The sequence below is a fragment of the Felis catus genome, chromosome F1 (assembly GCF_018350175.1).
Source record: "Felis catus isolate Fca126 chromosome F1, F.catus_Fca126_mat1.0, whole genome shotgun sequence".
NCBI lineage: Eukaryota > Metazoa > Chordata > Mammalia > Carnivora > Felidae > Felis > Felis catus.
Window position 1 is genome coordinate 11,974,232 of NC_058384.1, and position 12,598 is coordinate 11,986,829.

Here is a 12,598-nt window from a genome sequence, read left to right on the forward strand (position 1 = left end):
GTCAAAGAGTATATGCATTTTTATTTTAATAGGCATTGTTCAGTTGTTTTGCATAAACCAGCGACATGTGAGCGTCTTCCTTTTGCACCGCATCGTTGCCAACAATAGATGTAGTCAAGTTAAAAAAATTTTTTTTTCTAGTCTGATAGTTGGAAAATAAGGTAATGATTTTGTCTCTTTCAGGGGATATTTGGCAAAGTCTGGAGATATTTTTTTTTTATATAAGTCTGGAGATATTTTTGATTGTCCTGTTAATCATGGTGTCGGGGGGAGGTGGGGGACTAGGTGTGCTAGCTTCTAGTGGGCAGAGCCAGGGATTCTGCTAAACATCCTCTAATACTCAAAGCAACCCCCACAACAAATGGTCGTCCAGCCTAGAATGCCAACAGTGCCACAGGTAAGAAACCCTGGTATAAAGAGATACTTCCTTTTATCTTCAGTTTGAAAATCTTTATGGGTGAGTTTGAACATCTTTCCATATATTTGTAAGCTATTTGGATTTACTTTTCTGTAAATTACCTATTCTTGATCTTTGCTCACTTTCTTTTTAAAAAAAATTTTTTTTTTCAATATATGAAATTTATTGTCAAATTGGTTTCCATACAACACCCAGTGCTCATCCCAAAAGGTGCCCTCCTCAATACCCATCACCCACCCTCCCCTCCCTCCCACCCCCCATCAACCCTCAGTTTGTTCTCAGTTTTTAACAGTCTCTTATGCTTTGGCTCTCTCCCACTCTAACCTCTTTTTTTTTTTTTTCCTTCCCTTCCCCCATGGGTTTCTGTTAGTTTCTCAGGATCCACATAAGAGTGAAACCATATGGTATCTTTCTCTGTATGGCTTATGTCACTTAGCATCACACTCTCCAGTTCCATCCACGTTGCTACAAAGGGCCATATTTCGTTCTTTCTCATTGCCCTGTAGTACTCCATTGTGTATATAAACCACAGTTTCTTTATCCATTCATCAGTTGATGGACATTTAGGCTCTTTCCATAATTTGGCTATTGTTGAGAGTGCTGCTGTAAACATTGGGGTACAAGTGCCCCTATGCATCAGTACTCCTGTATCCCTTGGGTAAATTCCTAGCAGTGCTATTGCTGGGTCATAGAGTAGGTCTATTTTTAATTTTCTGAGGAACCTCTACGCTGTTTTCCAGAGTGGCTGCACCAATTTGCATTCCCACCAACAGTGCAAGAGGGTTCCCGTTTCTCCACATCCTCTCCAGCATCTATAGTCTCCTGATTTGTTCATTTTGGCCACTCTGACTGGCGTGAGGTGATATCTGAGTGTGGTTTTGATTTGTATTTCCCTGATAAGGAGCGACGTTGAGCATCTTTTCATGTGCCTGTTGGCCATCCGGATGTCTTCTTTAGACAAGTGTCTATTCATGTTTTCGGCCCATTTCTTCACTGGGTTATTTGTTTTTCGGGTGTGGAGTTTGGTGAGCTCTTTATAGATTTTGGATACTAGCCCTTTGTCAGATATGTCATTTGCAACTATCTTTTCCCATTCCGTTGGTTGCCTTTTAGTTTTGTTGGTTGTTTCCTTTGCTGTGCAGAAGCTTTTTATCTTCATAAGGTCCCAGTAGTTCATTTTTGCTAATTCCCTTGCCTTTGGGGATGTGTCGAGTAAGAGATTGCTACGGCTGAGGTCAGAGAGGTCTTTTCCTGCTTTCTCCTCTAGGGTTTTGATGGTTTCCTGTCTCACATTCAGGTCCTTTATCCATTTTGAGTTTATTTTTGTGAATGGTGTGAGAAAGTGGTCTAGTTTCAACCTTCTGCATGTTGCTGTCCAGTTCTCCCAGCACCGTTTGTTAAAGAGACTGTCTAAAAAATTTTTTTAATGTTTATTTACTTTTGAGAGAGAGCGTGTGCACACAAGTGGGGGAAAGGCAGAGAGAGAGAGAGAGAGAGAGAGAGAGAGAGAGAGAGACAGAATCCAAAGCAGGCTCCAGGCTCTGAGCTGTCAGCACAGAGCTCGACGCGGGGCCTGAACCCACGAACTGCGAGATCATGACCTGAGCCAAAGTCAGACACTCAACTGACTGAGCCACCCAGGTGCCCCATTTGCTCATATTTCTGTTGGTTGTTTATCCCTCTTTTATTAATTAATAAGAGCCTTTTATATTTTATAAACCCTTTATTTGTCCTTTCATTGAAAATGTTATTTCTAAAAATATACTTTTTATTGACTTGTCTACAGTTATCTTTTGCCAAATAATAAAACCTTATTGAAGAACATAAAACAAGGTCTGAACACATGATCAGACATACTATGTCCTTAGATAGGAAAACATCATAAAAATATCCCTTTCCTCAAAATTAATTTATAACTTTAATGCAGTTCCAATTGGAGTTCAAACAATATCCAATTAAGATTCCAAAACTATCTTGAAGCTGATATAGGAAACCCAAATGTACAAGAATGACCAATAAAATTTTGCAAAGAAAGACTAGCAAGGGTATTCTTACATCACCAGATATCAGAACACACGTTAAAGGTGCTGGAATAAAGAAGATTTGGTAATATTATTGGAATAGCCAACTACATAAGCAAAACAGACTAGAGAATCCAGAGATAGACCTCACTATCTATGAACATTTAGTAAATGACAACTATTGTCCAATTAAATGACAAAAGGGCTTGGGGCTCCTGGGTGACTCTGTCGGTTAAGCATCTGACCTTCAGCATAGGTCATAATCTCACGGTTCATGAGTTCGAGCCCACGTCAGGCTCTGAACTGTCAGCACAGAGCCTGAAGCCTGCTTCGGATTCTGTGTCTCCCTCTCTCGACCCCTTGCTTGCTCACTCTGTCTTCGCTCTCAAAAGTAAATATTAAAAAAAAAAAAAAAAAAAAAAAAAGAATTTGGTGTGCTTCCTGAATAAAGCTGGAACTTGTTATTTCTGACTTTGGCTAACCCCTCCATTCTTCACTCCTCGCCCGTAGACTCGCTCTGTTCAGCTGTGAGTTGCTTGCCAATTTCTCAAGAGGCTGCTCAGAAATCGTCTCTCTCCCACCCTACAACCTTAGTCCAGTTTGCCTCTGAGCTACCACACTAGAAGTAGAATTCACACAGCCCAGGGTTCAGGGTGTGTCCTTTGGAAGGTCCCCAGAGGCTCCGGAGTTTGCCAGAGGCACACTGGGAGCAGACAGTCACTGAGCCATTGGGAGGGAGCAGCCCTGGATGTGCTGTCTGTGACTCAGCTATTGAACCTCCTCATGTCACACAGAATGAATTTCATCGGAGGCCAGAACAGACTAGATTATTTAGCCAAGCCAAGTGGTGAAATAATATATTTTTGAATACACAGATCTTCCTTTTCGTACGTCCTGATAAACCTATCGTCAGTTGAAAATATTTAATACACCTACCAACCATCATAGCTTAGCCTCGCCTCTCTTAAGCATGCTCAGAACCCTTACATTAGCCTACACCTGGGCAAAATCATCTAACACAAAGCCTGTTGTATAATAAAGTGTTGAGTATCTCATGTAATCTATTGAACACTGTACTGGAGATGACAATAAGAATGGCCATGTGGGTAGCGAGTGGTTGTGTGTCGATAGCTTACCCTCATGATCACGAGGCTGAGTGGGAGCCGTACCTCGTTTCCTGTGACCAGCGTCATGAAGGAGGATCATCCCACATATGGCTAGCTGGGGAGAAGCTCCAAATTCAAACTTCAAAGTACACTTTCTACTGAATGTGTGTCGCTTTTGCACCATCATGAAGCCACAAAACTGTTTTAAGTCCAGCCATCAGAAGTCAGGAGCTGTCTATACCTTATCGTCTTTAAAGAATGCATGTCACTTGTTAGAAAAATGTTTGAAGTCCTGTTTTAGAAACATGTGGAACTTCTTATGGCCACCTCCAAAAACAGCACTCATAATCACAAGGCCAATGAGTCATAAGTTAGGAAATCCTAAATGAGTTGAAATAAGGGCGTGCTCATTGCTCTCATCTAATATTCATTTGTGGCACATAATTAACCCAAGGAATAGATGAAGTGCTTTATGAGATTCTCATGGCCACAGAGTCAGGCCACAACTATTCAAATATTTCTGATGTGTCACTCTCCTCCCTTTTTCTCAACCACGCGTCAACACGTGCAAACATACAACCACACGCTCATTTCCTCTCCTCTCATTTGCTTATGAATTCTCCACGTGATTTAGTGAGGTATTTTCAAATGCTCTCCAATCGAAAAATAAAGGTTCAAAACATTTGATGTTTTGAAGTCCACCCACAGAGAAGAGATTACGAAGGAAATGCCCTTCTCAACTCTTAACCTGAATACTGATTCGGGACCTTCTGTCCAGGCTCCCGTAGCCCAGACTCCCATGAGCCGTTCAATTTTCCTCTCCCCCACCCTGAGGGTGAGGGTTCCTGCCTGGGATACATCCTAACAAAGGGGAAATTTTCAGATTTTGGTGAGGTATTCAGGTGCTGGGAGCCGTGTCTACTCAAGCCACATTGACTCGTGCCAAGTCCTTGTCACATCCTGCCTGGTAAATGATTTCTGAGGGTTTTACACATGACTTCTCCCCCGCTAACTGTGGGCTTTATGTGCGCAGAAATGGAGTGTGATCTTTATTTTTGTATCCTCTATATCTATTCTGGCATTTTGAACAGGGGTGTGATACAATAACTGTTTCTTGGCAGACATGTTTCCCACACGTCATGAGTTACACTTCCAACCTTCATTAATCCTTTTTTTTTTGTTGTTACTGCTTATTTATGAGCATTATGACATCATACTTAGCTGTAGTGAAGTCTTCTTGGTTCTAGCCCAGTTCTTCCATTTTTTTTTTCTTGTTCCCCGACTTTATCCAGTGGCATGTTCACGGTGGGGATGGGGGGTAGACACAAGGTTGGGCCTGATCTCTCCTGGAGCCCTGGGGGCACCACACATCATGCACTATAGATGGGAGGGAGCACAGGGGGGCCTGGTGGCCCCAGCAAAGCCTACATGCCCGGGAGGAGGCTGTGAGTGCATGGGTTGTCTTGGACGAGGCCCACAATGGGAGGGGCTGATACCGGGCTGAGGTTGAGGGGTTGGCGTGGGGGACACAAAGTGTCTGCTCCCGAGGGGCCAAGTGGCCAAATCCTTACCCAGGACACAGGTCCACAGGGTGGACTGGGGGACACTGGAGGCAGAGCCATGCCACTCCCCCTTTTCCTCTCTGGTGAGGGAAAGGAGGGTTCTAGGCTGAGCCAAGCAGCTACCCTGTCCTGCCCCATCCCGTCCTGGGCCAGTCAGAATGGCTTCGATGTCTGCTTGAAGACGAGGCCTTGATATGCAAGTGTCTTTATGATGTTGGCAATGTTGTAGTCATCGTGCTGCGGTGGGACCCGCCTATGTGTTGCAGGCTGGGGTCCTGGTTCCTGTCTAGAAATCCATTCCTGGGCCAGCAGCCCATGGTGAAGCTGTAAGCCTTTTTCAAATTAATCCACTGCTTGAAGTAATTTGCCACTGGCAAACCCAAGTATGGCCCTGGCCTGGGACTTTCGAGTCCCAGTCTCCACACGTGACAAAAATTGACATTGGGATCGAAGAGGCTTTCTTTTGCTATCTGCTCATCCACTGTCTACACCACTTGCTGCAGGCTTGGCTGACCATCCGCCATGGCTTGAATAATCCTGGTGAGCTGGGTACAGAAGGGAGAAAGCTGTGGATGGACCACAGGCTGGACATATGTGGGAAAGGCAGACCCAATCTCTGTGGTCTGCACACTCTGACCCCAGCCAGTGAGACTCAGTTCTTCTATTTTGATGTAAGGATCTTCTGATGACATCAACTTTAGAGCATGTTAAGAATCACAGGGTGACGGGGTGCTTGGGTGGCTCAGTCCGTAAAGCGTCCGACTTCGGCTCAGGTCGTGATCTCGTGGTTTGTGGGTTCGAGCCCCGTGTCGGGCTCTGTGCTGACAGCCTGGAGCCTGCTTCGGATTCTGTGTCTCCCTCTCTGTCTGCCGCTCCCCTGCTCGTGCTCTGTCATCTCTCAATAATAAATACATGTTAAAAAAAAAAATGAAAAAAAACAAACAAACAGAATCACAGGGTGAGAAAAGGCCTATGAGGGTAGTAGTGCATGAATACCCTTTAAGGAAAAGCAAAAATATACGAGAGGACGTACGGGTTCGGGATCCTGTGTCCGATGGTTCCCAGAAACCCCTGTGCCTCGGTTCCTTATTCTGGCAAGGATAGTTTGGTTGGTAGCCTTTAGATGTGCCCCCAGCAATTAAGACAGGGAGTTCACACAGGAGAGAGAGAAGTCCTTGAAACTTGTGAGCAACCAGCTGTTCAGATCTCTTACCTCTCTGCTCCCACCCAACCTAAAACCTCATCCCGCAGCTTAATATACGCAGGACTTAGTGGTGAGGCGCGTCGGAGGGACACGGGTTGGGGATCCGGCCCCCACCGCGCTGCTGGGAGAACTTGGGCCAGTTACCAACCCCTTCTAAAGGCTCAGTTTTTCTTACGTAAAATGGAAATCGTAGTATTTACCTCTTAGGGTAGTTGAGAGGAGGTTAGACACGTTAAAGGCTTTGCACAGTGCCAGGCACAACACTGATCCAAGAGGATGAGATGTATTATTTGCGAAGTACCATAGTGGGTCAGCTTCCAAGTACTTAGGAGAGACACTGGCACACAGTTGGAGCTCTTTAAACACTTAGGCAGCCAGCGAAGGCAAAGGACATTTCGAATGCAGCTTTTGTTTATTTTGTCAGAAGCTGAAGTGTATTTATGAGCAGAGAAGAAAAGGACAGAAAAGAGTCAGGTTTTCTTTGTTTTGTTTAAATTGTCATACATAATTTTTATCCGAAAAACCCCCATCCATTTAAAATATATGGTTCAGGGGCCCTGGGTGGCTCTAAGACTCCGACTTTGGCTCAGGTCACGGTCTCCCGGTTAGTGGGTTCGAGCCTCGCATCGGGCTCTGTGGTGACATCTCAGGGCCTGGAGCCTGCTTCAGATTCCGTATCTCCCCCTCCCACCTCCTCCACTCGCGACGTGCGTCTCTCTTTCAACAAGAAACATTAAAAACGTTAAAAATGAAATAAAATGTATCGTTCAATCAGTTGAGGCAAAATAGTCCTATAACTACCACTAACTATCCAGGGGTTTTTGAAACAGGTCCCTGAGGTTGTTGGGGGGGGGGGAGGAGGAGGCTGCTGGGATCTAGAACCGAAGTGCAAGTTTTGGCCTCGACTAAAAAAAGGAGGCTCTCCCCTCGCCCCCTCAGGGAAGTAGGTAAGGTGGGTGGAAACGCAGGGAAATAGGCCCTGAGTAGAGGTGCGAGTGACCTTGGAAGCATTTCCTAATGTTTATTGCCCCGTATGGCAGGCAGCTAGGTGTGCGCTGAGGAGAAGGGAAGCGGGAACGGACAGGCTCGACCACAACGCGCGCGGGAAGCTGAGAGTCGCTCCCTGGGGAGAGACCAGCACGGAGGTGCAAAATGGCGGCCCCGCGGCGCGCACGAGCACCTGCGCCTGCGCCTGCGCCTGCGCGGTGGCCCCTGGCGGTGGGCCGGCGGCGCGAGGAGGCCAGGCCGCTCCAAGGCTGGACGGAGGACGCGCCCGAGAACATTCGGAGGGTTTGGAAGCAACGCTGGAGGAGGCGGCCAGGCCAGGAGGGAGCCCGTGGAAGACGGAGGTGGGAGAGGCGTGGGCTCGGGAACTGGGGGCCTCGGGGGAATCTCGGGGCGGTGGGCTCTGAGTGCACGAGACCCCCCCCCCCCCCCAGGGAGGTTCGGGCGGGTCGCGTTTCCCGTTGCCCACGTGGACTCCTCATGGGAGGTGAGGAGGTTCAGGCCACGCTCCCAGCAAGTGGCCGGTGAAATGGAGTGGAAGGCCCAGGGGAAGCTGTTAACAGCGGGCGGAAAACACAAAGAAAGGAGCCTTTGGGCAAACGCTAGGCTTTTAAAAGAGCGCTGCCGGTGCTTCACTGGGGCGGATGTTTACCGAGGACCTGCGGGGGGACAGCTGTCGTACCGTCCGCCGACCGCCGTCCGGTCCATCAGCAGATAGCGTTGGCTTAAAATCTGTCCGAAGGCCCCACCGCTTTGACCAGCCTCACGGCCACCCCCGACCCGCATGGGTGCCTGCAGTTGCATCGGATGGCCTTCCTGGGACTGTCCTTGCACCTTTAGAGAACGCGGCAGCCAGGAAGGTTCTTCTCAAGCAGAGCCCGGGTCAGAACTCTCCTGTGCAAAACGCCTCAGTAAACTTCCCATCTCGTTCAGCAACCCCCCCCCCCGGGCTTTCTAGAGCTACAGTGCCCACCCCCAAGCCCCCAGACCCTCGCCTCTTCCCACCCACCTTACGGTCCCATCTCCCCTTCTGCTGATCTCACCTTCTTACCCCCCCTCTTGCTCAGTCAGCTTCAGCCTCCACGGTCTCCTTGCTGTTCCCGCACCGCCCCCGAGGTGTGAGCTTTATGGCAAGATGTTTGCACTCACTGGTCTGTCTGCCTGCCCGTTTTTTCCGCCCATCCCTCTGTATTGTTCCCTTCCTCACCCCACCTCCTTCCGGTCTCTGCTTCAGTGGTGCCTTTCTCTCTAAGGCCTCCCCTGACCATCCTGCTCAATATTCACCTCCCTTCCACAAACGCCTTGTTCCCTCCCCTGGTTTATTTTTGCCTTAGGACTTAATAATGTCTGACACCCTATATGTTTTCCTTATTGTTCCTCGTCTTTCTTTTTCGACTTGAGGGTAAATGCCATTAGATGACAGATTTTGTCTGCTTTTGCCCTCTTCAGTACTCGTAAAGGTGCCCGGCACTTACAAAATAATCACTAGGTTGAAATGACTGAAGAGATACTTGCTCATGACTGTAAGGTGGAATTTTAATTGAATGCAAGCTTCAATACAAAGGAAAAGGAGAAAGAGACGATAAAAAGGCCATTTGCTCTGGAAAGAGGAAAGAGAAAATGGGAAAAGAAGAAAGAAGAAATTAACAAGCTACTAATGTTTTCCAACAGATCCTTATTAGTTCAAAGACTGGGCCAGATCAAAGGTCAGAGACAGAAAATAAAGGGATAGGATAAGGATTTAAGAAATCCACTGGAAGGTTTCACACTCCAAGTATATACTTTAGGAAAAGTCTGCAACTGAATTTAGCATCCCTCCACGTCCACACAGATTTAGATTGTAAGAAACTGCACAACATCAGTAGAAAGGGTGTTTAAAAAAATTTTTTTTAATGTTTATTTATTTTTGAGAGAGAGAGAGAGACAGAGCATGAGCAGGGGAGGGAAGGAGAGAGAGGGAGACAGAATCCGAAGCAGGCTCCAGGCTCTGAGCTGTCATCACAGAGCCTGACACGGGGCTCGAACTCACAGACTGAGAGATGATGACCTGAGCCGCAGTTGGACGCTCAACTGACTGAGCCACCCAGGCACCCCGAAAGGGTATTTTCTAAAGTGTGGCATTAGGTTTAGGTAGGCCAGTACTTTCGAGGGGGCTAAACACAGAATGACAAGAAATGTTTTGGTAAAAGATGCGATAAAGACGGTTGTTTTCAAAGAAGTTCTCTTAACATGAAAACAGGAAAAACTTGCGTCCTGTGAGCATTGAAAGTACCGGGAGCAAAGTGCTAGGGAATCAGAGCTGTGGGGGAGAAAGAATGGGAGAAGGTAGTTAAATATAAACCTGGTTTTATTTGCCAAGCTTAATCTCCATAAGTGGCACCTTCTTAAAGCAAATACCTGGTCCAGGGAGCTCCTAACATTGATGTGTCAAAATCTAGGCTGTAGTCTGAATGATTCCAAATTCTGGGGGAAACAATGTGTTTAGAGTCCATTGTTCTGAGTGTTAACACGGCAGCACTTCATAAAATATTAAGAAGTTAGCTACTAAGAAAAATATTAGTATGTGATTACTCAAACCAGGCTTTAATCGCTAGAAATTTATGAATAAGTCTGTTAGTTCCTTGAGGGCAAGGCATTTCCCTACCGTAACTAAAATTTTGCTTCCCACAAATGATGAGCGATAAATATTTGTTTAATGGAATCGGGTGATGCCAAATATGTTATATTCATTTTCAGGAAAGATGCTCATTAGAAATGATCAGTCTGTACTAAATGAAATTATAAAAAAGAATCTGATTTCGCCTCTACATATAATGTTTGCACATCGATGTGTCATACCATCAGTATTCTCCTGTGAGCTGCATTCAGGTGTTTCACTACCCCAACAGATGGGTGCTCTATTCCAAGATTACAGGCAAAAATTAGGTGAACGGAAATAATTTCCTCAATTTACATTTTCTTTCCCATTAGTTGTTCTGAAACATTCAGTTTCTCCTACCGTTTGCTTATGATAGAATCTGGTGCAGGAACATAAGAATTCTGCAAAAATTAGGATAGTGTGCAATTCTTGAGCTCATTGCTAATGGAATGGCCATCAAAGTCATGACTTAGAGAAGACACTACTTATGATATGAGCTGTTGTCTGAAGGACAACTATTTCCCTTTAGAGACTGTGACATCTACCTTTGGCGTAAGCCAGGCCATCCCGAGAGCGTTGCACTTGGATCACACAGCACTGGCCTTTTACTGAGCTGCTTTGGTGGGAATCCATTCAGCCATTCCTGAGGGATTCAACTGGAAACAGACCTATAAAGTCTACTCTTGCCATAGACGCTCTGCACATTACATGATGGTCTCTTTCTGTGGTCCTTTGAGAGAAATTTTTAATTTTAGCTCCAAGAAAAGTGCTTCCTTCGAACATTGGTGGGGGGGGGGGCACTCTATTGTATAACTGATAAGGTTTTTCTTTTTGCATCTGCTCTGAAAACTTCCTGCTAAACCCATACCCACTCATAGCAAGGCATAGGGGTTTACAGTCCCCATTTCCATGTCCTTCTCTTTCTTGCTTCCCCTTTATGTTCCTGCCTCTGTTTTCGCCTTCTCTCCTGCTTCCAACATAAATTGTTTGATAGGAGTTTATGTTCTCTTGGAGGCAACCTGACATCTTTTAGGGGACCAAGATGAGAGCTGAATATATTCATTCATATACACGTTATATCCATAGAATGATATGGTGCTTAGTTATTTGAGTTTTATTTCCTGCTGAGAGCATGGTGCTTTCTATTACTTTGCCCTCGGAAGAAGTACAAGACTCTTTGATTTAGGAGGTTAGCTGCTAGGAGGACGGAGAAGATTCTTTATAATACGTGGCCAGTATCAAGCCCCACTATCGTCACCGGCCAATTGTTTGTAAAGGCCTTTATAGCTCACTGCAGAAAAGTATCGTCTTCACACTACCTATTATAATGTAACATGCTGAGCTTTCTTCCTAGTTTAGTCTCTGGCACAGCCGATTTACACCTCCCTGCTTCTTGCCTCCTTCGTGGGCAACCAGTCCACTGTGCACTCAAAACACTTTTACTTACTTCCTTTAAAATGATCCAATTTGTGTATGGATGATGTACAGTAACTCCTAAATCCCCGATTAGCCGGAGCGTGGACGCCGGACATCATCTAACGTTAAATAGTCCCCACCCGTGAGAAAAACGTAATTAGTCCGGTTAAATCCACCGAAGAAAGTCAGTGCGAGCCGTTCAATTCTTTGTTTCGCCTGGATAATTAAGGCTTGACCTGTGAGCGGAAGCCCTCACAACTTTGGCAGTTGAGCCGGAGGCCACCTACTGGGAAGACGTGGGGTTACAGAAAATAGATCAGGGATGAAAAGTAACAATGGTCGCTGAGCAGTGCGAACGAAGGCACTTAGTGCCACTGGATTGTATACTTGTAAAAGGTATCGTGTCAACCATTTTTGTTATGTATATTTTACCACATATTAAAAAAAGTAACAAGTGATATAAAACAAGGTGTTCGACACAGCAGAAATTAGTAACAATTGTTCATCATGATACCACTATATTGATGCTATAGTGTATTATATTTATATATCATTGTTATTAGTAATAATACATATATATACTGTTTAATATGTGCCATGTACTATTCTAAGCGCTATACATAGAAATATAGTCTTTGTCACTATTTCCCCAAGACTACTGAGAAACGTTTTGCATTCTTTTTTTTTAAATTTTTTTTAACATTTATTTATTTTTGAGAGACAGAGACAGAGCACAAGTGGGGGAGGGGCAGAGAGAGAAGGAGACACAGAATCCCAAGCAGGCTTCAGGCTCTGAGCTGTCAGCACAGAGCCGGATGCAGGGCTCGAACTCACAAGCCGTGAGATCAAGACCCGAGCCCAAGTCGGTTGCCCAACCGACTGAGCCATCCAGGTGCCCCACCTTTTGCATTCTTATCTGTCACATCTGGAAACATGGTTGCCACATTCCATCCAGACTGTCAGAAAGCCTCTTCAGTCAACAAGAAGGAACTTTGATTGAAGGCAGTTGGGATAAACAGAACAGTAAACCCATTACCAAATTTCATGCCCCCAGAAGCAGCTGGGTATATGAAAATATCTGGAACATTGACAAGTTGCCCCTGAAGGTGAAACATGAAAGAGCTGGCGAACCGCAGATGGCTCAAGTGTGGGCGAGTGGTAAAACAACGAAGCAGAACAATCACCTAAGCATTGAAAACTCTCGTCATTATCCAAATATGCCCATGTG

The 12,598-nt window shown here is 45.7% G+C and overlaps 1 pseudogene; it reads right to left on the reverse strand.

Annotated features, from left to right (window-relative positions):
* Positions 1-4,725: 4,725 nt before the first annotated feature.
* On the reverse strand, positions 4,726-5,958 carry LOC101085015 (annotated as a pseudogene).
* Between the last annotated feature and the right edge of the window lie 6,640 nt (positions 5,959-12,598).